The 27,477-nt window shown below is 34.7% G+C and overlaps 1 protein-coding gene across 13 annotated transcripts in view; it reads right to left on the reverse strand.

Moving 5' to 3' along the window:
* LOC148652126 (disabled homolog 1-like) overlaps positions 1 to 27,477 on the reverse strand; it is a 360,191-nt gene that overhangs the window by 169,056 nt on the left and 163,658 nt on the right. For 12 of the 13 annotated variants that reach the window (XM_088598768.1, XM_088598767.1, XM_088598765.1 and 9 more), the window contains exon 1: positions 11,330 to 11,537. The gene's annotated coding sequence lies outside the window, so the exon portion shown is untranslated. Of the gene's footprint in view, positions 1 to 11,329; positions 11,538 to 24,298; positions 24,356 to 27,477 lie in introns of those variants that run through there. The other variant, XM_088598756.1, reaches the window with a different exon arrangement.

A 27,477-nucleotide genomic window follows, 5' to 3' on the forward strand; every position in this document is an offset into this window, starting at 1 on the left:
CAGCACTTCTAAGGAGAAACACCTCCTGTATCACTGTATTGTTACACACTTTTTGTTGTTTTGCTCTAGTTCTTATGAACTTTTTTTCTCTCATTATGAAGCTTCTTGAGAAGACAAAGCTTAGCCTAAAGTTCCCCTGAGATGTCTATGCAACACTATATTGTAAAGTTGGTGGAGTCTTATTGCCACTTTTTTTCCCACCACCTCAGTTTAGGTTTATGATCTAGCAGGTTTCTAATAATTTATTGTAAGATTTTTGCTGCATATAAAATGTTCATGTGTCCTAGATTTTAAAAATAAATGAGGATACCTGTGTTTCATACACAATACAAAGCAGTAAAATTAATGAGTAGTTGCTGGATTCCTCACTCACTAAGGGGGGCTGTAGCCCTGATAATAAACTCAGATGGTGGGTACCTTACAGTGGTTATAAAAAGTCTAAACACCCTTATTGAAATTGCAGGTTTTTCTGCTGTGAATTCAGAAATCAAGATACATTTTTTCATATTTAATGTGACCTTGCAACCAATGAAATTCAAGAGAAAAACATAATTATTAGGAAAAATAATTGAAATAAAAAAACTACATAAACCTGGTTGCATAAGTGTGCACACACCCCCGCCCAATACTTTGTGGAAGCACCTTTTGCATTTATTACACCAGTAAGAATTTGTGAAGTCTCTATGAGCTTTGCACATCTGGACTTTGCAATTTAATTCCACTCTTCCTTGCAAAAAAGTTCAAGCTCATATTTATATCCACTGTATGCACCTCAGTCACCCTGGTGAGGGTCACAAAACAGAAAGATTAAATTATTCATTTGAATTTGTATATTTTTCTTATGGTTACATTTGAAATCTGCTTAAAACCCTAAGCCCTGGATAAAGAAAAAAAGAATAGTTCTCATTTTTGGGACAAAAACCCTGGCCATAATTGACTATAATAGTGATTAAGGATTTCATTTTTCAATCTCCAGACAGATTGGTGGGATTACAGTCAATTTTTGTTCAATTTGTTTCACATTACATTCCAAACCTGGAAAATAGTGTGAAATAGATGCATTTGTTTGGGATATCTATCCTCCTTTGAGGACAATCTATGTGAAATCTAGTATTAGTAACTGCAAATGTTAATGCAAAACCTTAACTCTAAGATCAATGTGCTAGTAGATACAGTATATGGCCTGAATTCTGCCTTCATTGTATTCTATTCACTTCATTTTAGTAGAAAAAGAAACATCTAGCCTACATACACATCAGGCTATATTGTAATAACCCCATGCTCTACAGAGCATGACAGATTCAATCCACATCCTGGAGCACATGGCTATGTTCATTGGGAAGATGAGAAAATTAAAAAACTGTATTCCACTTAAAAATGGAACAGGTTGAAAATGAGTGTATAGCGAGTATAAATAGCTAAGCAAGGAACACCCTGCAGCTCATTGGCCCTTCCTCCATCGCAGCAGCTGAAGGGAAGTGAGCCCAAATGGATAGGGTCTTTATAAATCATGCAGTTGTAATCTCCTTAACAATTTTTTCTGCAGCAAACATACAAATGTCTCTACATCAGTACATGTAGTCATACTGTTAACATACTGTAGTAATGGGTTTATCCCATGCTGAATAGAGAAGAGAGAAAATACGTTTTGGCTGTGAAGCCTTCTTCAGGTGTGAGCACCTGGCACCTGACACCTTCACACCTGAAGAAGGCTTCACAGCCAAAATGTTGTGTTTTCTCTCTTCTCTTTTCAGCATGGAATAAACCTATTACTTGTTCCTTTGCAGATGACACAGGCTGACGCAACTACCCACCTGAATTCCTTAGGTAATATTCAATAAACGTGTGTGTATATTCTGTCCATAGTTGTAGTAAGGTTAGCTCTGCAGATTCTTTTGTGTGGTTTGAAACAAGCAAAACTTCTTCATAACCTCAAGCACATACTGTACAATCAAGTACTGTAGGAGTGAACGTCATACACAGCAGTGAAAACAGAAGTTTATGCCAAGCAAATTAGGAAAGACAGCCTTGAGAGTTGCAGTCTAATTACAAATATGATTAAGTTAGAGAGAGTTCACTGGCCCTATTGCATCTAAGGACCTTTATATTCCTGTTATGCAGTGCTGCTAGCAAAGATGGATTTATACTGCTCTGAACCTGCCAATCATAAAGACCACTGCATGCCTACAGTATTTTGTGAAATTGATTCGTGTCTAAATGAGTAATTAACATTTTCCATTAAGCGTTTCCACAAATTACTCCAACAAAAACCTAAAGCACATTCATGATCATTCTCTTGAGTGAGAAAATGTATACTTTTGTAAACAGCTCTTCACGGTGTCAGCCCTGAGAAGAGGAAAGGTTAGGTCACTCTTGCTTAAAACTGTAATTAAAATAAAACTTACAAATTAGCAACCTAAAATGGCAAAATATTGGCCTAATATTTTTTAAAACTGTCAAAAACTGATAGAACCTAAGATACACTGAGCTCAGACAATGATGCTCATTGCTTTAAACAAGGACAGAATTTATTTCATTTTTCTCAGGGGGCAGAGGAAAACTGTGTACACAAGATGGATGTTTAATACACTGGCTCTTTGAATGACTGATAAAGAGCGCTTTCTTAACCATGCAACTGGACTTTCACTGTGGATGACACTATGCCTGAGGAAGCTGAGTGCTTTGTTGAGGGTGGCTGAACCTGAGAGATTGAGTTCAAATTGAAGATCACATGTTATTACTTCGGAGTGGCAGGCATTTAAATGCGTGGCCCTTTTTTTATTTAATTCCGACGAGAGCAATAACTGTTCCTGCTCCACGGAGTAGATAAGAAAAATAGATTTATGGATGAATTTCCTTAGCCAAGGCCAGAAAAATGTCAGTTTTTTGTTAAAGTTAAAGGAATAAAAGAGAAAGAGGGAAAAAATCTTTATTTAAACTGTATTCTTCTGTACAAAACCACACTCACTGTTTTGTAAACCAATAATTTTAGAAACACTGTTCTGGAGCCAGATATGCTGATTTTTGAGGAACACAGCATGGAGGTTATTTCCAAATGTCATACCAATACATATCAGTTCAGACTTTTTTGAGGAAAGTTGAGATATGCATGACAATATACGAAACTTATACAGTATATGAATTTAAGAAAAACCCATTTTAAGAAAAGGGGGATAAATTGACATTTGATGAAGTAGCATTATTATGGTTTCCCATTTCTTGTGTAATTGTGTGCAGTTAATTCATATTTTAATCATTATTTCTCCTAAGAACTATTAGAGCTTGATTTGAAGTTGGATATATATATATTTGTATGAGCTTAGCAGAAGTTACATAGTTATATTGTCACAGTCAGGTGCCTCAGCCAGTCTTGAAGTTGGATGAGTGTCCTCTGATAATCTAGCCTTGATCATATGTTCATTTAATGAATCTTGCTACCCGATATTGTTAGGCTAATGGACCCATGAGTGGATAGTTCAGCTTAGGCAATCACTGACATGCCCTAGGGAAATTATCTATGCTTGATTTGTCTTGCCAAACACTTATAACACTAACTAACCCCTAGCAAACCCTACTTAAATCCCAATCCCACCACTGTTTCCTCTACAGTTCATCAGTCATGTCTGAGTAGTTAAAACAGCCAACAGAAACTCGCTGACTGACAACTAACTTTAGATATCAACCTTTGTTCAGCTAAGCACTTGTAAAGTTTATATATATTAAAAGAACAAATATTACTTAGCTCCTGCTATTTTACAATGCTGAGGGGAGCAAAACCATGTAAAAAGAGTTTCCATCTTTTTTGTATTTAAATTCAGTTAGCAACTGTGGACAGATACTGTATGTCACCCTCATCAGGGCATCAAGGTACGGTACAGTAGTTGTCTTTGACCTATGAAATGAATATGAAGTATACAGTATGTTATAAGGAACTCCTTAGCTCTGTAAAACTGCAAAAGCGAATTAATATTCAGTTGCATAATTCTCTGTGAATGTATGGTATTAACACACAATAAACCTGAAAGTTGCATCTTGTTTTATATATTGTAGTGTAGTGCATTTGCCCAGCGCTGCGGCCGAGGAGCGCCCGGCTGGGGTACGCAGCGAGGGGCAGGACAGGAGTAGTAGTGATCAGGGCAGGGACTAGGAAAGCCGCTGACCAGTGCAGCTGACCCACTGCAAAACGGGCGTACAGTCTGGTGAGATTGTGTAAATAGATCCCTGGTTTCGCATCCCTGTTATACTTGTACCCAATTGACACCCTACTCCTGTGTAACTACCCGAATAGATCCCTGGATGTTGCTCTCTTTCTTTTCTCTCATTATAAATGCATAGAAGGGTATGTCCTCCCTCCCATGCTCATATAATTACACTCTGCCGCCTCGGGATTAACAACTGCAGAATTAATTTCCACACTTTTGAGTGTCTTTATTAATTTGTTTTGTAATCACCTGAGCCCAATACAAGCCCTACTGCTGATACACTTACATCAAGAAAACAGGCAGCACAAGAAAAGGAATTTGGATGGGTTGAAACTTGAAATGTTTTCATAACAACATAAGCACTGGTTTGAGAGATAGTAGCTTTTGCAATGGACTCAGTATATCTGGTGCAGCTCAAACATAATAAAAAAATATCACTGTAAACCATGTCAATAGATTGTGAACCAGTTTCATTCAAGGCTTCATAACTTTAAGTTATTAAATGAAAAGAATATGAAGTCTCAAAAAATATTCAAAGTAGATCAAGGCTCCTCTAAGAAGAGGAAAACTTACTGTACAGTAAGCATCTCAAGTCTTTCTAAAGGACAGTCTATCCACATCTTCATTTATTTTTTTCATTTGTAGCCTAAGCAGAGTAATATACATAATGGTCTAATATCCAATAACAATTAAAACTTAGTGTTACTGTGTATAGTTCACTGCTCTCCATTCTGGTACTTTACAGATATTTAAAAAATTATTAGTAATAAATCACTCATACTGTATTTCAGAGACTAGGCCTGCTGCTGCATAAATGTACGTGGTATAATGTATGAAAATTCAGGAGCAAAGGTATACAAAATCCAGTTGTTGCAACTGACAACTGTGATGTTTAATAACTTGAAAATTAAAAGCTGAAACCAATAAATGAAAGGCACAAAGATGCACCCAAATCAAGTTTAATTCCTGTGGGAGACACATATTTGTACTCTCCCCATTGTTTGCTCCTGAGGTTTGCATTAATTCCTGAGAAGAAAGAAAAGACAGAAACAGGCATAGTACGTTTTCAGTAAGACCAAAGGCGCCTACTGCTGGGAAATGTAAAACAACAACCATACCCAAGTGAATACAAACCATCCACTTTAGTTTTCTTTTGTGATTGCAAAATAAAAGAATAACATTAGAGAGAAAAGAACAGCTACTTTCTTAACAATACCAGATCGGGACAAAAAATTATGAATTAAAAGTGAATTTATTATGCTTTGTTTCACTTCCCCAGTGTTTTCATCAAATGTCAGATGAATTCTTTATATCCACTGGGAACTAATAAAGAACAAAAGTAATCTGAATTGAATGCTTCTTGAATGCAGTACACCAGCTATCTGTGTGGCCACCTATTAGAGAAGCATGGACGTAAATGTTCTGATGCTCATCTTTCTCCAACAGACATTTTATAATATAAGATCAATCAGCTTAAATGTTAAGTCACCTTGTGACTTTGGTATATATTTTATTCCTAGTGTGCTAGCTCCCATACGCAATATGCAATATGGTTAATATGCAAACTATTCCAAACCTTGTTTGATCGTACATGAATTTTTATCTTTTTAATTACACATACAAAATTCCAGCTGATATATTTTGTTTGCCTTTTGTTTTTTAATAAGAACCAGCTTTTAAAATATGCACAAACATTTATAAAAATTCAATCATAAAATTAGCTGTGTTCCATAACCTTAGAAACAACGATCCCAGGTTTATTAAAAAAAACTAGTGTTCAAGCAATGCACAGACATACAGCAGACCTCAAGTGAATTTGTAAGGGGAAATCAACAACTTGTTAAAAATATATTCCTATTGGAATCACAATAGTATATCCACTTGGCTAACTGTTACAGACCTTGTGTCAGCATGGAAGAAATGAAGACATATTTTTCCAAAATATGCACCATGTGGCCATCTGTCTGTATTTCACACTGTAAATCCCACAGCATCTGCAGCAGAGATAGCATGAAACATAGGAATGATCCAGGTCTCACTGATAATACTGCAAGCATACAGGCACCTGGCAAGCCACAGGGCTCTCTGTAGCATGGCAGGTCAAAACATCCCTGACCTACTCAAGCATGCTCAATTGTCCAGCCTTGGGCAATTCTGTAGTATCACCAGATGAATTCTGATCAAGGTCAGCTAATGACGTGGTCTATTCCAAAACCAGAAAAGTTGCTCAACCTATATTAAAAAGGAATTAATTTACTGTCTGAAGCACTTGGAAGTCCATTAAAGACTTGAGTTGTTAAGTACAAGCAGTTTTAAAAAAGGTTTGTTTTGGTTTTGCCATACAGTACATAAATGAAAAATATAAATATCCTCAATATGGAGGCATTTTAAACTGAGGGAACTGTAGCTCTCCTGTCAGCACCAAATTAAGTCTGCCTTTCATATACTGTATATAGATATACAATTCAATAGTAATATACTACTGAATATTTAGCCATCTTGATTTAAGATGACAGTTTAATAATAATTTAATAATAATCTAATGCTGATAGATTATTATTTTGTTGCACAAAAATAAGCTATTGAGTTTTCTGGAGATGATGATGATACTTTGAGTAAACTGTTGATTGCAATAGCATACAGCAGTGGTTCTCAGTCCTACTTCAGAGTGTCCCTGTGTCCCTGTGTTCCAAATGGGCCTCAGCATCACAGAGGACAGTCACCACCCCGGGCATGAGCTCTTCACCCCACTGCCCTCAGGAAAGAGATATAAGAGCATACGGACACTTACCACTAGATTCTTCAATAACTTCTATCCACAAGCAGTGAGACTGGCAAACACATTTAGCCATCTCCCTCGGACCACACCTACACCATCACCATCTACCTCTTTATGATTTCTTATCTATTGCACATCTCCAGTCATTGTTTACACGTCTGTATTGTTTACATTCAAACTGTCTACATGTTTACTTGCACATTGTCTATTGTTTGTTTGTACATTGTCTTGATGCACTGTTTGCACTTTGTCTTGTATTTTACACTTGTTTTACAATCGAGAGACTTTCTGTAAGTAAGAATTCCATTGTACCAGTACCGGTTACATATGGCAATAAAGTTCAAGTTCAAGTTCAAGTTCTTAATCACCTGTGCTAATTGGTACCTGTAACTGATCTGTTTAGACTTTTTTTCTAAACTCAGTTTTTGGTTTTAAAAATATACTAGCTAAAGTGCATTATTTCTAACAGCTCTGCACACAGCTTTTAAGAACTTCACTGGATCTAAAGATAAAAGATACAAGGGCTCCCCAGGACCAGGATTTATAACAACTGTTTTAAAATATTTCTTAAAACAAAACAAGAAAGCAGATCAATTACTGACATCAATTAGCTCAGGTGATTACGGTATCAGTTGGAACAAAAAACAGCAGACACAGGGTTAGGGTACCTCAGGACCAGGACTAAAAACTGACAGATTGGGATAATGCTTTGTTATCCTTTGGGATGGAAAATGTTATATATAAATGCAAGGAATCATATATTCTAACAGCTGTATATGTCTACAATTTCTTAGATTTTTTTTATAGCCGTGTATATATTTGAAACATCACAACGGAACATATATTCAGTCAGCAATTTCTCATTTACTTTTTTATCTGTTATTTGTAAAATAACACACAAGACAAAATACCAGCCCCAAAATGGACAGAGAAATACATTCTTATAAGGTGGCTTAATCTACAGTAACTCCAGATGCAGATCATCACATGAAAAGCAAAATAAAACTGTGCTTGTATTTATTTTGTTGCAAAATGTTTTAAATTAAATATAAGTTAACAACATGTTTTTGATTAACAAACAACATAAGAAATGTTAAAAATGAGAGACCATTTGACCAATTTAGCAGAAACGAGTCTCTAGGCTCTCTAGAACTAGGAAGTAGAGGAAGGTTAATTAATGTCACAAAAATCTTAAATAACCACTGGCTAAAATTAAGATCATTAACCACTAGAATATGAATGTCACTACCTCTGTTTCTGATCTAAGAAAAACTTTTCTGAGCGTTTCTTCATTACCGTCTCTCATTTTCTATAAGCTCCCCAGAAACAAGCAGTTTCAACAGAAGTTTTACAAACATTTATTCTTCATAGAACAAGAACCACACCTGAACATTGTAAAACACTAATTAAACATGCAGGAAGCAATAATATTAATTAAAGTAAACTACAGAAGGAATAAACTTAAGGATGGCATTTTTTTTTCCATTTTGTGGTACTCTTAGAACATATTTTAAAGCTTAAGAGGCCAACCAGTCCAGGAGATATTCTATTATTATGTAAAGCATTGATTCAGCACAATATACTCTTCTTGGTGGTTAATCTGATTAAGGTTTGATGTGACAGCTTTGAATCCTCACAAATATACACTTAAAGGCTTACCAGTACCAAAGTTAAAGGATTACTAACATACAAACAAAGTGAAATAAATTGGAAAATATATGGAAAATGGCCAACATTTAACTGCTTAGTGTTATAAATATATATTTTTCAGTTTTTGCAAATTGCCTTTTAATGTTTGCTAGAAACATATACTTTATCTTTCTTACAGTGTTTTCTATCATCAGATTAAACAAATGTGATTTTAATTAGTTCCTATACATATTCGGTTAAGGGAACCTGCAGTGAATTGCCACTGAAAGGCAATAATTCCTTAAGGAGCCAATCCTGCTGTATATCACTTTCTGAACTTCAAATCTGTGCAGCTATTTGCATTAGTTTCACGTGATTAGATTCAACTATCTGCTCCTTTGGTCGAGTTAACCTTGAGGAAGTGGCACATCAGTCCTTTAGGAAGATTTTCTCAGGACAGAAGCTCCCTGGTGCTACATTATACAAATTAGAATACAGAAATCACAAAGAAAATGTGAGTGAATGAAGAGCAAAACAATGTATTCTTTGTGGTTTACACACAATGCTTGTGGTTTCTATGGAAACCCATTATTGCACCCTGGGCTCACACAGGCAGTGGCAAATGGCCTTTTCCTCAGTTCAGACTTTTCAGAAATTAGGATGCCAGTACACCACTCAATAGAATAGTCATGCAATGGCCGTAATTCTACCAAAAAGGCAAGAAAGGGACCAGGCAAACACACCGATGATTTGGTTTTAGACAGTGTATGTCTGGGGAAGTCAATGAGCACTGTTTCTTTCCTAACAATCAGGGAAAAAAATAAGTGTCTTTATACAGCATAACCATTATAAATGATGGCAAAGATAGCAGCATGTAACATAAAATTCACACATCCATGATTGTTTTTCATGTTTGGCAGGTTAAAGATTGAATACTGGATTCAAACTATTAAACTCAAACTCCCTGAGCATTGTTACAGCCTCACACCAATAAATGAAATGTATCTTTTAAGAGTTTTTGCTGAAGCACCAGACATTAATACTGATAAAATGAGGACTCCTCAGTAGTCCTCAGATTTTAATTTAAATTCTTTCCAACAGGTAAAATAATGGCATACTATTGTTAGTTTCAGATATACTGTACATACTACAATATTCCATAAGAGATCATACTTAAAATTATGAAATATGAATGTGATTAAACGGATATATTTTAAGACCTTCAAGCATAGAATAAAATATTTTAAATTGCAACACAATTATGGTACAAATCATTGAACATGATGAAAACTGAGAATTGTAACTGATTGTTTAAAGTCCTAATTAGTCATGCAGCTACTCTCTTTTGCAGTTTGGGTATGCTAGTTAATAAAGATAAAGCTCTACCTTTCAAACAGATCATTTCTAATATGGCTTTCAACTGTTTGGCAGACTCAAGTGTCTCTCACACAGCTGTGAAGTCACTAAGTGTTCCCTACATTTCCTGGAATGAATTTTGGACTCACTGGGCAATCACTAAAGTGTGTGTTAGATTCACTGCTGTGTCTCTTAGTTTTAATTACACCCCAAGTACAAAAACTTACATTTTGAAACACCATTTTGGCCACATCCTAGATTTCTAGATTTCTAGATTGAATGAGTCAGGGCCAAATGAACTGTTGTACAAAACTGACCAAAAAATACATCAAACAACCAAAATAAAAACATGCTAAAAATACTCTCCAATTACAGCATCCTCTAGTCCAAATCCATTGCAAAGCAGAGCTACCCATTAATGATGAAAGCAGGCTGAAGACACAGAGACGCTCTTACAGACTTCCATGTCCATTCATAGTCTGGGCTCATTCAAGCTCGTCTTCTTAGCAACACCATTGTCCACATGTTGGTACTGCATTACAAAGCGCTGTATTCTAGAGACACTTTACAGACAACTGAAACAACATTTACAGGGTTTTAGATTTTGGTATTGAACATGGTGGTTTGTTGATTAAAATGAGGTGCTTATTTATCAAACACAGAAATACTGTAGTATCCTATAGTCCAGGAATGTGACCCTCACAGTAGCACACCAGTGAATAGAAATGTATTATTTTGTATTTGTATTGGAAAGATGTGTGTTCAGTAGTGGCTAGATAGAGAATATACAGTACTGTACATTGATAATGCAAATGTCTATTATCATATGCCATTTGTATAAGTCAGCTTTGTTGTAAAATGTATTTTAATTACAATAAAAATAATAATGTGATAACAAAAGGTCTTACTTCAGTGAAAGTACTGTATACAAAATATGCTGCTTATTCTTGTTTTTTCTGATGTTAACTACTGAAACATACAGTTAAGATTGTTTTACTAATGTAATCATACATGCATGTAAAAATGTAAAAATACATACACATATCTCACTAACTTTCAACGTAATTTGAATATGCATTCTTACTGCTTATCTGATTAAAACAATTCTGAAAAATGATTTTATAAAACTTTTGCTAAGCATACCAGCACTGATTCCTCACTCCATATCCATCAAAAGAGAAATTTACCAGAGCTATGCAAACATGGAGTAATATATGAAAATAATAAATGCAAATTGAATATAAAACTTCTGATACAAGTCACATTGTAACTTTTATTAAAAAATTACACGTGCATATATAATAGGTCTATAACCCTAAATCAGGTTCAACATGTAAGAGCTTAAACCAGCCTCAGTACTGACCTTTTTACTGATGTGTGATTCTGTATCTTCCATGCTTTGCATTGTTTAAACCCAATTATCTCCCAATGCTGATGTCTACAAAGGTCCATGCTGTTTATAAAACAAGGGTAATCCCATTTCCCGTCCCAGGGACATTTTGTAATCTGGACTACATCCTTCCCATTGCTAAGCTGTATCAGGATTTGAGCGCTTTTTTCTGCTCCAGCTGAAGTTGCCTAGTTACCTCTCTCTCAGGGTGGCTGAAACCACTGATACAGCAACCAATGAGGCATCTAGCTGTGGATTAACTCCTTCCTGCCCCATTGTCCTGGTTTCAGGGGAAATAAGGAGAGTGGGCGGAGAGTAGGACCCCCAGACCGAGACTGAGATATGGATATACAGAAAAAAAGGGAGACAAAATTACTTTGACTTTTAAGAAAAGGGAAGTTTAAATAGATGGGAATATTAGAAAAAAAGGAATGTCAAAAGTAAACAGATAAAGTGAGGAAGAATTGGAAAGAAAAATGAGAAAGGACTGTAATAGACAGTAAAAGGTTTTGACAAAGTTGAACTACAAAATATATAAAATAAAAAACTTTTTTAACAGAAAAAACAGCAAAGTTTACTGCATTTGGTTACATTTTATATGAACCAAACTATAAAGATTTTTGTCTGTAGTGTTCTAAAAGCTTGTGAAAATTACTAAACTGACTACTTTTTCAGTGTATAGACAATGGTTTATTATTCTTCCTGACAGATTAATTATAAAATCTTCTGATGCTATTATCTAAATTCCTACTCCTATTTCTTTTTCTTTGGTTGTCTTCTTATTTTAACCCTGTAAGCCACCTCATCGTGCCTTTTATTGATTTCAATTATAGTTGCAAGACTGAAAAAAAGCCCCTGTCAGTTTTTATCATTCTCAGGTGGGGAGAATAATGACCCTATAACCTTTATGTCACTGTACTCATTTCAGAAGAGGTAGTGGTGCTTTGGGTCCAATAACATAATGGTAATTCTTTGCATTTATATTAAGATAATAGGTTTTACAGACTCAGGTCACCACTGAAGTGCAGTACCCACCTGGATGACATACAGTAGCCATTCTACTCAACAGCCACACTACCCAGTAGATTAGGTAATGAAGAAAGCCTTACTGTACAAGCCCAGGTGGAATTTAGTCAGGATACCTGGGTTAAAGCTCAAACTTTTCAATAACCATGTTAGCTTTGTTAGTTTGTTAAATGTCTCATCTGAAGGACGGCACCACCTGCATGTTCCAACAAGGCCAAAGCTTGCTACCTGAAATTTGAGGTGTGACATACGCCTGGCTAGGAGGATAAAGGCTTTTGGTGCAAGAGGTTTTCCAGTTTCCCAAAGACTTTCCTCTCCCATGCTGTTCAGTGTGCACAGCAGGAGTTAAAAGCCACAAAGTATTGATTTCACCCAGATCTGGGCTTGTAAGTTCATTCACATCTCTTCACACTGACATGATAGTCCTATGTGAGTTCACCAGAAAATCAAATTAACTCCTTATTTTCCCTGAGGTAGTTAAAAGCTCTATTTTAAATTTTAAATATTTGTATAAAGCTTCAGCAGCAGTTGAAGAAAGTTGGTTCACTAGTTTTTCTAGAAGTGCCTGCACAATTTACATTGCAGAGGATGTATCTGAGTTAAAGTGTTTTCTTTAAGTACAGTATATGATGGTCCTACACAGGGCAGAAATTATCTCAAGAGAATATATAGTTTAAGCACATATAAAGATGATGTTTTTGTGGATTCTGCACTAGAGTAGTCATGTCTGAAGGGCTCAGATTGCCAATTCTGAACACAGACTACCACATTAGAAAGGCTTGATAGGTTAGTGAATCAGCCACCTAAAAAAATTGCATTTTAAATCACAGACATCTAAACCCCATTTTGCTGAGAACATGAAGCTTGGCACATGCAATGTGGTACTGCCCTGCAGTACAGTAATCCCTGTGGTACTGAAGATGGGCATTGGTCACTGTGACTGAATTGGAACATCTTGTTTTGCTCGCACACTTTGTTTTTTTCAGATTTAATCCTCTAGACACCTCCCACGTTTCCATTTTAACATGTAAACTCCCTCCCTACCCCTTAAATTCACAAAAAAATGGGTCACTTATACTAAAAGGATAAAGCAGGCCATTTCATTTTTATTTCAATGTTTGTAATGCTAGATTACACTTATTCCAAAAGACTTAAAAAAAAGCTTTATGTGAGAAGGGAGAACCTTATAATTTTTCTATGCTGTTTTTTCTACAATAACATCTACATTAAACATTAAACATATCTTATTGTAAACATCTAGGCTGCTGACTTTTCCGGTATTTCTGACTCCATCTCCCTGAGCAGAATAATTTAGCTTTCATAAATAAGTACCTAGATCCTTTTTTTAATAATTAATTCAGCATAAATTCTAAATAGAGTGATCAACTGAAGAGATAAGAGATGGACCGATCAACGTTTTGTAAGGCCCATACCGATTGCCGATTTTCTGTTAGCAGGATTGGCTGATCCCGGGGGGTTACTATCCAGCCAAAGACACAAAAGATGGTAGAAGCTAAAATTGTTTTATTAACAAGTAAGACAACGATTGTTGAAACCAACTTACATAAAGTAAAAGGCTGCAGTTTAACAGTTCTTTTATCTAATGAAGATGACCAAACGCCATAGGCCTTAAATTACATGAAAATACCTATGCCAAACACTACAGTCCTTAAATTAAATTAAATGTAAATGAAAAATACCAAATGCTATAGGCAAGAACTCCATATATCGCTAGTAAAGCTCACTGAGGTAATGTTTTTCAGGAAGTTGGTCTATGTGAGAGTAAACTGTCAGATAGAGTTCGGGAAGGGCAACATCTGAAAAGTATTTGCGACCGGGAACGGCATAGCACGGCTCTAGGTAAGATATCAAACGGCATAACCCTACATCTTCAACCACCAAAAATGGTTGGTTATCTAGTACAATAAATTCCATTATTTTGGTCGTGATTCCTTTTGCTTTCGATCTATTGCTGCTGTACTTTTATCTCTCAAATGTTGCCTGCACTGACAGCTGTCTTAATGCCTGTGTAGCTTAATCCGTCTTTTTTAGCTCTGCTAGTTTCTGATACTCACTTTACTTGGTCGGGTGATGTGCTCTTAAGTGTCGTATCACATTAGTTTTACAAACATTGCAAATAGCATTGGCTTGATCTGGATCAGATATTTAAAAAAAATTCCCAGATGGATGACATGTTTTCATTCCAAGACACACTGCGAAATATTGGCTCAGATATTTTGCATCATAGATCGTCTCTAAGTATCGGCCAAATGAAAGCAACAACTGCCGATCGCTGATCACATATTTAGAATGAAAATCAGACAATTCCGATCTATAGCCGATCGATCCTTCCACCCCACCCCAGAGATCACTGTCAAACACATAAACTTTAGTAAACAATTTTAACTTACACTTTATAAATTACAGTTGTTGGAGGTGAATGGGTTCCAATAGGTCAGAGACTTTTTCTTTTCAGATCCTTTGACTGTGGAAGTGTTCCATGGTCTGATTTTACTGATTTACCATTTTAAAAATAAGTATATTTACAACCATTTAATGACAGTGCATATTATACTCAATTACACAAATATGAGGAAATCCCAATGAAAACTATTTTGGGGCTCTGTGAGGAAGCAAGGTTTGAGTGGGATCCTGCTGATAATCTATGAAGTCTTGAAATATTTGCAGCCCAGTCCCACTACATTCTTATAACACGATGACCTTCATCTGGGGATTTAATAAGGGCAATGCTGTAGGATTGATCCTCCCATTCTACCAGATCTATCATTTTGCAGTAGGATTGCAATCAAGAGTTTATTCTGGCTAGGGAAGATGACAGAAGTCAGTCTTATATTCCTGAAGCCAAATACACATAGCCATTTGAACGGGGCTTCCTAGAATTTTGGCCTAGTGAATATAACTCCTTAAAGATGGACGATGTAGGAAAAAATATATGTGGGTGTTTATTTAATAAAAAAGTCAAAATACACATTCCATTTATCTTTGCATTAAAAGTGGGAGGGAAGAAGAGGTTGAAATAAGCTCTCACAACTGCTTTCACCATTAGACTATACCTGTTCTCATTTTTAAAGATCAGTAGGAAAATACACTAGAGCTGCATTTACAACCAAAAATCTAGTTTCAGTAATTACAAACATTGGAGGTCTTAATTTTAACCATGAAAATGTTTTAGAACAAAGTGGGTTTTAGTCTTTCTCCTTCTGAATGGTACAGTAATTTCTCTATATAAATATATTAGCTCAGTGAAGTTTAAATAAAGATAAAGTTTAACTCATTCAGAGCGCCCTACATTACAAAATCCAGGCGTTTCATTTTGAGTTGAAGACCCTAACACCTGAAGAAGGCTTCACAGCCAAAACGTTGTGTTTTCTATCTTCTCTTTTCAGCATGGAATAAACCTATTACTTGTTCCTTTGCAGATGACACAGGGTGACGCAACTACCCACCTGAAGTATTTACAGTATATGTATTGCAAGGCGCTCTGTTTTATTATCAGACACTTCAACTCAAGTGTTGTACAGTGATATAGACGTGGGTAATGTCATCCCCATTAAACAATGTGCTTATCGAGCAAATCCTGCTAAACTAAAAATTAGATACAAGTATTATTGGACAATGTTGTGAGGATCTGGCGGAATTTCTCTGTAAACTGAAGAGTTATAGAGGAGACACATATCACCTCTTTTACACTTGTAAAAAAGAACATTCTACTCAGTGGGCGATGCATTGTTATCTCAATAACCTGCTAATTTGTTTTACACCAAGGGAAGACAGGAGAATGTGATTGTACTGTATCTGTACGGAATGTGTGTTGTGTTTACAAAATTAAAGTGTTTAAAATGTATAATTAAAAATAAAAAAAAACTTATAGCCTACTCATAGATTCTAAGATGATCACAAGGAAGTGTATTGCATGTCTAATGGTCGAACCCCATTACCCCCATTTTGATTAAAATCGCAAACGCGTGTTTAATTAAATGCCTTTATTGATTCACAATCTGACAATGCAATGTAAATCATTATCTTTGTCTTCTAAGTCCCTTAATTAACTTTAAGCATAGCTTTCTCACCATTTAGATTTATTTTTCATACCATCGTTAAACAAAGCAGGAGCGTACTTCCTCATGGGATCAAACGTGTAAAGATTAGATTGTAATCATTTTTATTTTTTAAATAAATTTTAGAAAAGTGTCATCTATACAAAAAAGTTGTATTTAATACCACTCAACAGTTATATTAATAGAGATAAGCTCTCTATTAAAGCTCAGATCAAAGATCAAACACAGATCAAACAGCAGTATCTCACACACTGGGACTGATCTGCGATCTGTGATGTGGTTGAGTGTGAATTGTGGTGCTCTAGCAGGCTAGCTGGTGTCTGTGTGGTTCGGGCCGGCTGGCTGTGAAAAGACCACGGGCACTTTTCCTCCCCCCTACATTCTCAGAGGAGAATAGGCGGACCTTCCAATGAATGACAGTCCCCCTTCCCCCCACAGACAGACAGACAGACAAATGTTTTTTGACAAATTTGACTATTATTTCAGAGGGAAAGGCAGTGACGTCACCGCGCTGGCAAGCATGCTCTTTAGATACGCAATTCCATATTATATTCCCTGTTAATCAAATTCTAAAAGTATGCTTTTTTTATGCCGATAATGAGTGAATTCGCAGAAAAGGTTAAAATATTATCACTTTTCACAAAGTATATTAACAATATGGTCAGAAGGAGCACGTAAAAACATTTCCAAAATAATAATTAAATTTTGAAAAGTATGAGTTTCTTTTACTGTGATAACAAGCGTAAGTATTCATGGAAAATGGTAATCACTTAACTTTGAATATTTTGTGATATTTAGAAAGACCAACAAATTCAAGATAGTGTCGATAATATTTATTGTCAGTAATAATATCAGTAGCAGTTTGAAATTATTCGTAGTTATTAATAAATGACCTAGCTTCGAACATGTTGTGATATTTAGAAATATAAAAAATGTCAATATAGTGTCCATAATATTTGCTATTTTTATTTTTATTTTTATTAAAGATTTTATTTTATTTGCTATTTTTATTTATTTGTTAAAAGAAAAATCATGGCAATAACTGGATTTGAACACCCAACCTCAGGCTTATAAGGCACAAGCTTAAGCAATGACGCCACAGATGCAATCACATGAAAAGCAGTGAAACAGCCATGCACATATCAATAGAAAGTCTTATACTACTGTTTGAGCTACAGTATATGAATATAATTATATCGTTATTAATTTCTTTAGATACGCGATTCCATATTATATTCCCTATTAATCAAATTCTAAAAGTATGCTTTTGTTAACTCCGATAGAGAGCGTATTCGCAAAAAAGGTTAAAACTATCACTTTTCTCACAAAGAATATAAACGTAATATGGTCAGAAGGAGCACGTAAAACCGTTTCCGAAATAACCACATGTAAGACTTTGATGCTTAAAACGTTTAGGGAGAAATGGAATACTGGTGTGTATTTTTTCTTTTAACTACCAATACCAGCCATATACAGTACAGTTTACATAACATGTTTATGTTCCTAAATCAATATAATTTATGAGCATGTGAAAGGCAATCGGAGATTCAGTGGACCAGGGTAACACGTGTACTTTCAGTTTACAGCTTGTCCAAGGTCATTCATTATTCATACTATAAGTAATATCTTGGTAAAGACTGATGCATAAAATATTTCTGCATAATTATAATATTTATAATAAAGGTGGTAGGTTGTATACTTTTGTCCAACTGAGCAATCTTGCTTTCATAAAATATACCAACTTTTTAATGTTTAATGATTAACATGCTGTAATACACAGTTTAAATTTAAAAGTCTAAAGAGTATACAACTTAAATTCTTAATTGAATAAATATTGTCCCTCAGCAGTGATCAGGATTCGAAACTGGGTGTTTTCTGGTGACAGCTCAAATGCTGACCATGAAATGTTAAGCTATATTAGCTTACAAGGTGATTCCGGATACTATTAACATAATTTAATGTGTATGCAGTAAAATGTGGTATGACGCGAAATGATGCATTATGATGCGTTTTGCGACACGCCCACTGTGTTGTACCGCATCGTACCCCGCTTGTTTTGAATGGCTGCATCTGTATAGCGTACAGTATATACAATATATACCATAAATTGAAGACAAGAAAATAAAGAGTCCTGTTTGTGTTCCGTTTCACATTTTACATGCTTGCATGTGTATAAAAGAAACAGTCTCTGCCTATGCACATTTTTATAACACTTGAATGAAGTGCTTTTGTAGTTCATCTGTTCTTACAAGAAGTTAAAGAATCTGAGACAAATTAGTCTCCTATACAGCTGGGATTTTAATCTCTTTCTTTGTGTAAATGGCATGCACTGAGACTTTCAAACTCATCACAAACAGATTAAGAATGTTTTTATTGTATACTGCAGCACCTTGCATTGCCCGCAACATAACCCACACCAATTTTAAAAATCTGTTTTTGGACTGCACTACTTTGAAAAAACGCCAGGTGCAGCAGTGAAAGCTTAATGTGGCGTGTGGAAACATTTGAGCTATCGCCAGAAAACGCCTGACCAATGCTGAGGGACAATCTTTTTCCAATTATAGAATTTAAGTTGGATATTGTTTAGACTTTTATTAATTTTAAACTGTGTAATACAATATTAAAAATATAAAATTAATATTTGTTTATTTACAAAAACAAAATTACTTTGTTTATTTTTATACTGTGTAGGGATGTCAAGGTGTGAGATTTTGGTGGTACGATTATAGTCTCAGGAAATAATCACGGTTTTACGATTTTTTTTCAGGTAATTTATTCTGAGACATTATGGAGGGAAATAAAGACACAACGCATGGCATAATTAAACATTTTATTGTTTTTTTTCATAACATTCTTTTGGTCCTGCAAATAAAACATGTAACCTACTTTATATTAAAAATATAAATATGATGGGGGAAAAGTAGGCAGTGGCAAATGGAAATATTCCAATATTCAGTCTCAGCCTGTCCCTCTCCTCACTTGGAACATTGTGACTCATTGTCATGTTCATGTATTTACAGTGGATTCTAAAATAGAATTTGTCTAAAATTCTCACGGTTTCGAAAAAGTGATGTTTTTAACCATGGTTAATAGCAAAACTGGTTAATTTCAACATCCCTAATACTGTGGCTTGTGAACGCGATGTGCTTTACTTCTGCATTTAGATAATTTATCATTTGCCTTAATTTCAGCAACAAGTAAATTTCGATTATAAAAATATATTTCACATATTGTATTGTAGTGGCTTTAAAACCATACAGTATCGTACTGTATACATGATATATTTTTACAGTATACTGTATGATCCACTACAGTTCATTAGCCTGTCTATGCTACGGTTTCCGTATACTTGTATTTGTGGATATGACTTCATGTGATTTGCGCATGTGGCGCATCGGGTGACGAGAAAGCAATGCTTAAAAAATCCTGATTGGGAGAAAAAAGTCCTGTGTAAGATTTTTTTTTTCTCATTGCAGTATATAGCCTAACAGTGTGATTTAATATGGAATACGAACTATTCCCCAAACAGATACAAATCTGTGTTCAATTTATTGTAACCCCAAAAACCACATCACACAACACGCATGTATAATAATCACTATATAAGGTGATAAACAGTAGAACCGAAGTTATATTTGCAATACTATTTTGCCAAAATAGATACAAATCTTAACACAAATCCGTAACCTGTAACCTTTTTTAACCAGAAGCTATTAACCCTACTTCACACCTGCATGTCAAGATCATGGTGTGCCCAGCGGCTGTTTTGTTTGGATTATACTAGGAATGAGTCCCCAAAGCATAATTTCAAGGTTTTCGTAATTATAACAAAAATAAAACCTACGCAAACTGACGCAGCTACCTACTTAAATTAAAGAGAGGTCTGGATCACCCTGTCTCAAAAATAGGGGTTTTAATAAGAAAGCGAAGGTTGTGAAAACAGTGACAAATCACCCCGAACAAAATTATTAGTTGTTAATTATTAGTTGTTATGAATTAATTCATATTGTAAATAATTATCAGATACATTATTATAGTTCAGTTTCAGCAGTCTTTTTAATACTGCTTTGTTATTCTTGATTATAATTATAATATATACAATTTCGTTTTAAAGGCTTGTCGTAAAGGATTGTCTTTAATTGCCCCACTTGAATGAATAAGGTTTTTTTAATTTACTTGAATTAAACCGGTTGTACTGGTTTTTACTCCCACTGTTGATAGTATTCAATTTTGCCCATTCATGTTGTTAATATAATTTAACTTTGAACAAGTGATAACAAGTGATATTTAGAAGTACCAAAAAAATCAATATAGTGTGTCCATAATATTTACGATTTTAGCTTTTTTTAAAAAGGAATGTTTATTTGTTAAAGGAAAACTTGTGCCCTGACCGGGAATCAAACATGGGCTTCCAGAATGCGAGGCAGCCACTGTACCAAAACGCAGCTCAGAAATTTAAGCTATAGCTGAAAAGGACAGGCAAAATGTTTCCAAAGTAATCACGAGTGAATGAGCCAAATTGTTGCAGATGTTTACAAAGAAAATGGACTACAGTAATACTTTGAGATATATTATATTTAGATCCTTAAGTTGATATTGTTATTAATTTCTTTAGATACCATCTAAAGAAATTATATATTATATTCCCTATTAAGCGGATTCTAAAAAGTACATGTTTTTTTACTGTGATAACAAGCAAGTATTCATAGACAAGGTTAAAACATTGTAGCTTTTTTATAAAGTATATAAACTTAATATTGTCAGAACGAGCAGGTCAAAACTTTTCCAAAATAACCACAATAAGTGACCAATTCAAAGACTTTGATGCATAAAATGTTTATGAAGAAAGTGGTATACTGTTGTGCATTTTTTATTTAAACTACCACTACCAGCCATATACAGTTTGTATAATATATTTATATTCCCAAAGTAATATTGTTTATGAAATTCAGAGATGTTATGCTCCGGTTATTTTTATGATCAGCTACCAAAATTTCCCTTTAGCTGTAAAGTTCCATATTAAACGGATTTAAACATGCATAGCACAGAAATTAAAAGAAGCAACTGTTTCACTAACAACTAATGCACCACAAGTGCTACCTGTCGATTATTTTGGCCATCGAATTACGTCTGTGGTTGCCTGTAGCTCAATTCCCGCGGTACAGGGTTTCACTGTGCATTTTGGCTACAGTACATCTGTACATTATTATAATTCAGTTTCAGTGGTCTTTTTAATGCCACTTTATTATTCTTGATTATAATTAAAATACATACGATTTCATTTTAAGGCTTAGATTTTAAAGCGTTTGTCTTGAAGTCCCCATTGGGATGTATTTTGAATTGAATTGAATTAAACCAGTTGAACTGGTTTTTACTCCCACTGTTGACAGTATTTACATTTGCTCATTCATATTTTTAATTTATTGATATCATTTTTAAAATTGAATACATTGTGATATATAAAAATAATAAAATGTTAATATAGTGTGCATAATATTTACTATTTTATGCTTAAAAAAATAGTCTTTATTTGTTAAAGGAAAAGCTTGTACCCTGACTGGAAATCAAACACTGTCCTCAAGTTGATAAGCACGCACCAAATCCATTGTACCAGAGCACCACTTAGAAACATTGCTGAAACAGACAGGTTAAAATGTTTCCAAAGTAATCATGAGTAAGTCAAAGAAATCAATGCAGATATTTGCAAAGAAAGTGGAATGTGGTAATAGCTATATATATGACTGTATATTTAGATCCTTAAATTAATATAATTATTAATTTCTTTAGATACGCTATTCCATATTATATTCCCTATTAAGCGGATTCTGAGGCGTACAAGGTTTTTACTGCAATAACAACAGCAAGTATTCATAAAAAAGGTTAAAACATTATAGCTTTTTAAAAAGTATGCTGTATAAACATACTGTAATATAGTCAGAACGAGTTCATCAAAACTTTGCCAAAATAACCACAGTAAGTGACTTAGTTAAAGACTTTGATTAATAAAATACTCTTGTGTATTTTTTTTAATTTTAGCTACAACTACCAGCCATATAAAGTATGTATCATATATTTATATTTCTAAATTAATATTGTATATGATGTTCAGAGACGTTATGCTCCTGTTATTTTTATGCTCAACTACCCAAAACATTTCCCTTTAGTTGCAAAATTCCATATTAATATTACATATTTAGCGGATTTAAACATGCACAGTTGAGGGATTAAATAAAGCAATCGCTTCACTAACAATGAATGCACCACAAGTGCCACCATCTTTGACCAGCAAATTACATGCCGTGGTAACGTGCAGCCCCTGTAATGCGTTACGGAGTTTTAATACACATTCTTAAAGGCTACATCTGTATGTGACCATGAAAACAGAAGCAACTGGACAGAAAATAAAGAATGCAGTGACCTCAGTAATATTTCTCATCTCAGGTTTTTAAATAAATTATATTTCCTTTATTGATGTGGATGCCAAGCTACATCAAGATGCAATGTTGCATTTTAAGCAAGAAAAATAAACTACTGTCTCACTGGAGGGATATCTGCCATGTTCACAAATGCACAAGGTGCATGAATGCAAGTATATTTCAGAAACCTATTTAAATTAATCCACACAGGCCCTCAGAAACAGGCCCCTAGATACACATGAAAAAGAATCACAATGATCCTACAAGGTGAACCATGAATTTTGCTCTAAATCCCATTCAATGCCCTAAGGCACACCCATGAAAGAGTTTTAAAAAACAGTTTATTGTAGCACACTCTTTTATGGACCATAAGTATAATTTAATACACTCTATTCTGAAAATATTTTTTGATTTACTGGTAATCTAATACCTGTGAGTATAACACACTGCTTATTCTATGTCACACTGTACAGTGCTTTCAAATTGAAATGCATTGCACTAAAATGTCATACATGCTTATTATTTTAAGATGTTACTCTTCTGGATAATGCCCAGGACGTAATCCATCTGTTTTAATTAAAACCATCAACTCATCTACTCTCAAACTGTACTTGTAGCAGCAGCCTACATTTAACTGAAGCAACAGATAACTTAGAAATGGCATAAGAAATGTACAGTAAGCAATCCAAATAAAAATACCAACAGATGCTATGGTCACTTTCACCTGTACAAACAACATAAGTGTCAACAATACAATATTTGAACCCCATACACTACTCCTACCATAGATGAATAACTAGATGCAGTATATGACATGAACAACTACAGAATATTAGAGGGAATGATTGCTGGACTAAGGTTTTAAACTAAATTAAAACAGTTACACAAGGTCCTCTCAGTATTTTCTGTGCATCTATCAATACTTCCAAAAGTGCATAGCTCCAGACAGGAAAATAATTAGCATCTAATAAGCCACTGCCCATTACATATACAATACAGTACAGTACCTCAACTGCTTATGAAACAGATCTTCTGTGCCTGTATGGGCTGTACTCTTGTCTTCCTTGAGTACTGAACATTTTTAGTACCTCTTAGCTTTTGTTTTGTTAGCTTTGCTCACTTAAAAAAATTCCTTCCCAACACAATTACAGTTTTCATTATTATTCAATAAAACTTGTTTATGGACATTGTCCTCATTCATTTTTAAGAAGGCAATTATATAATACTTTTCTGCTTATAATGAACTAAAAACATGTTTTAGATCATAAATTAAGCAAGAGTAGTTAAAGATTTAGATTGTATAGTTTCAGTGTTCCTGACTCCAGGCTATTCAAGGCTCAGGCTTTGACAAGCATAGATGTCAAACAGTGGAGTTATCTAATTAGCCCAATGTGTATGAAAGGTGAAACGCCTTGACTTACCTTAGTTTTCCCACGGCTGGCTTCCATATCAGAATTATCCTTACAACTTGAAATCACCTATAAAAGTAAAGAAAAAAACTGTTAAAGGTAAAATGTACTTTAATAAATTAATGAACTGCAATAATTAATTTGTAAATGATTGCACAATGCCAGCTGTATAATAATATATGCAAAGAAGTAACTGCAGATATCTGCAAAACCAAACCTACAAAATGTGTGAGTATTTTTGCTGCTCAATGTTTGCAGTGAAAAGGCTAAAAATATTTGATTATATATACAAATGGGTATTTATTTCACAAACATATCGCCTCCAAGCAAAGCCTAAAGAAAGCTGAATCATAACACTTAATGATACTCTATAACCATAATTTAGTGATAAACAGTTCAAGAAAAACACATGGTTTTGAAAGACTTAAGACCACTGGCATTTCTTTAAAAAAAATCCTAATTCTCCCCCCCAAAATAATACTTCCCAGCAGCAATTAACAAATAAATATGTTGGTATAAACCGAATACTACAGAGTTAGGCCAGTACAGAGAAATATCTTTACATTTTCCACAATTAACTTTCAAAATGTTTTTTAACCACGGAATCACTGAAAGATTAAACAACACACCCACATGGGCGGAGCAGTGGCTCTGTGGCTAAGGATCTGTGCTTGTGACTGGAAGGTTGCCAGTTCAAATCCCGCTGCTGGCAGAGGAATCCTACTCTGTTGGGTCCCTGAGCAAGGCCCTTAACCCTAACTGCTCCAGAGGTGCCGTGCAATGGCAGACCCTGTGCTCTGACCCCCAGCTTCTCTCCCTGTCTGTGTCTCCATGGAGAAAAGCTGGGGTATGTGAAAAGATGAATTCCTAGTACAAGAAATTGTATAGGGCTAATAAAGAAACATTATCATTATCAATAAAAATATCATATGGTATGATTGGAAATATAGACTAATCTCAAATGTATGTTACATGTTCATATGAATTAAGATGTGAGTGCAACTGGGCATAATCTGAAACTTCACTGAAGTGTGAATAGCTGTGTTTTAGAAGAAAGAAGGAAGAAAGATGGAAAGAATGAAAAAAAGAAGATGGATTTTGAATTTTTGTTGATTAAAGAAGATCTAAAAGATCTCCACTGTAAATAATTATCTTGTTTATAGTTATGCAAATAAAGTGGTGTGTATAACTACAGATGCAGCCATTCAAAGTGCACGGCACAGACACGTACCGGAGGTAATTGGCTACGCAAAATACCGCGGTACGTGATTGGTTGACCGACAGGGGCACTCGTGGTGCGTTGGTCGGTCGTAGAAAGATTTTAATGTCTTTACTGTGCCCGTTTTAGTATTGAATATTTATATGGAATTTTACCACTGAAGGGAAATCTTAGTAGCTGAGCATAAAAAGAATAGGAGCATACTGTAATGCGTTTGAAGGCCATAAACGATATTAATTTTGGAACATAAACATACAGTATATGGCTGGTTTCGGTACTTTAAAGAAAAAATACACACCAGTATTCCATTTCTCCCTAAACATTTTAAGCATAGAAGTCTTTAACTAACGTGATACCGGAGTCAACAAGCATACTTTTAGAATTTGATTAAAAGGGAATATAATATGGAATCGCGTATCTAAAGAAATTAATAACGATATAATTATATTCATGTACCACAACACAAGCCGGAATCCAGCCGGAGCCATGACTTTTTTTTTAACAAACATTTATTTGAAAAAATAAACGTTACCCTGGGTCAGAGATTAAATAAAACTTCACTCGCACCAAACAAATTTATATTTCTAAATTTAACAACATGATCGAATTTAAGTCATTTTAATAACAATGAATAGTCACCTATGCGTTACAATATAAACATTTATATTGATTTAAATTGCGTTTTGATTTAAATCGCAAACGTGTGTTTAAATATATGTGTTTTTTGATTCACAATCAGAGAAACGCAATATAAATTGATATCTTTGTCTTCTAAGTATCTTAATAAACTTTCAACATAGCTTTCTCCCCGTTTAGATTTATTTTTTTGGGGATCTTGGTATCAAACGTGGAAAGATTAGATTATAATCGTTTTTATTTTTTAAATACATTTTAGAAAAGTGTAATCTATACTAAAAAGCTGTACACCACCTGCTATAAAGATACATATTGTAATACTTTCGGGCTTGGATAGGACGGACACAAGAACTCAGACTTGCGGAGTTAAAGCAAGTTAAAGCCTTGATTTTATATATCACCTTTAAAAGTGGCATCTCAAAGCAATACAGTAGATGTACTGTAAAAACAGTTAAAAGGACCACAGATTACAAAGTAAATACCCAACACTGATTGTATCCATCTGTCATGCTAATAAAGCACCTTGAATTGAATTGAATTGAATTGAATTGAATTGAATTGAGAGGGGGGGGGGGGCGAGCGAGAGAGCACAGCCAGGACAGACAGGCAAATAAGATACACTCCACAGACATTCAAAACAGTGTCATATCATAAAACGTTTGCACATATTGTTAAATTATTACTTGTTTTACAGGAAGTTAAAAAAAAAACACTTGAATTACTTATCCAGTCTCTCGAAATAAAATTATTTTTCAAGCAATGCAACTAACGTCGGGCAACATGTTTTTTTTAATCCAACATTGACAGCCACATCTTAAATCTTGTCAGTCAGCTCTTTTTTCTCTATTTGACTTGTGGCGATTCAAACAACTTGGGATAAAAAGTGGTTTCAAAGTCACTGAGCTCACAGAGTTTCAACAACAGATGACAATTTCCTTAGTCCTTCCTTAGTCTTCCTGAAATTATCTTTTTATGAGTGAATAAAAGCATTTTATTAAAAACACGTTTGCGTTTGTTTGGGAGCTATATTATGTATTTTTCATATGTAAGATATAATGATTTGTCCCTGCTTACACATCGCACGACTTTAAAAGCTAGAAAAACAGGTTTCGATTCACATTATCTGGCGAGCCTTGTTTTGTCAAAGGACAGCACACTCTCTCTCGCTTGCCCTCCCCCCTGCAGAGAGAGAGGGGGGTGATATGTGAATATGATCATGTGAATTCCATCAACTCAGGCACCTGTGAATTTGCAGAATTCCCAGAAAGAGCTGCATCCCATCCACTGTTCCTCCAGAAAGCTTCTGCAGAAGTGAAGGAATTAAATTTGGAATTAA

This window comes from Lepisosteus platostomus, chromosome 11 (genome assembly GCF_059453375.1).
Source record: "Lepisosteus platostomus isolate fLepPlt1 chromosome 11, fLepPlt1.hap1, whole genome shotgun sequence".
NCBI lineage: Eukaryota > Metazoa > Chordata > Actinopteri > Semionotiformes > Lepisosteidae > Lepisosteus > Lepisosteus platostomus.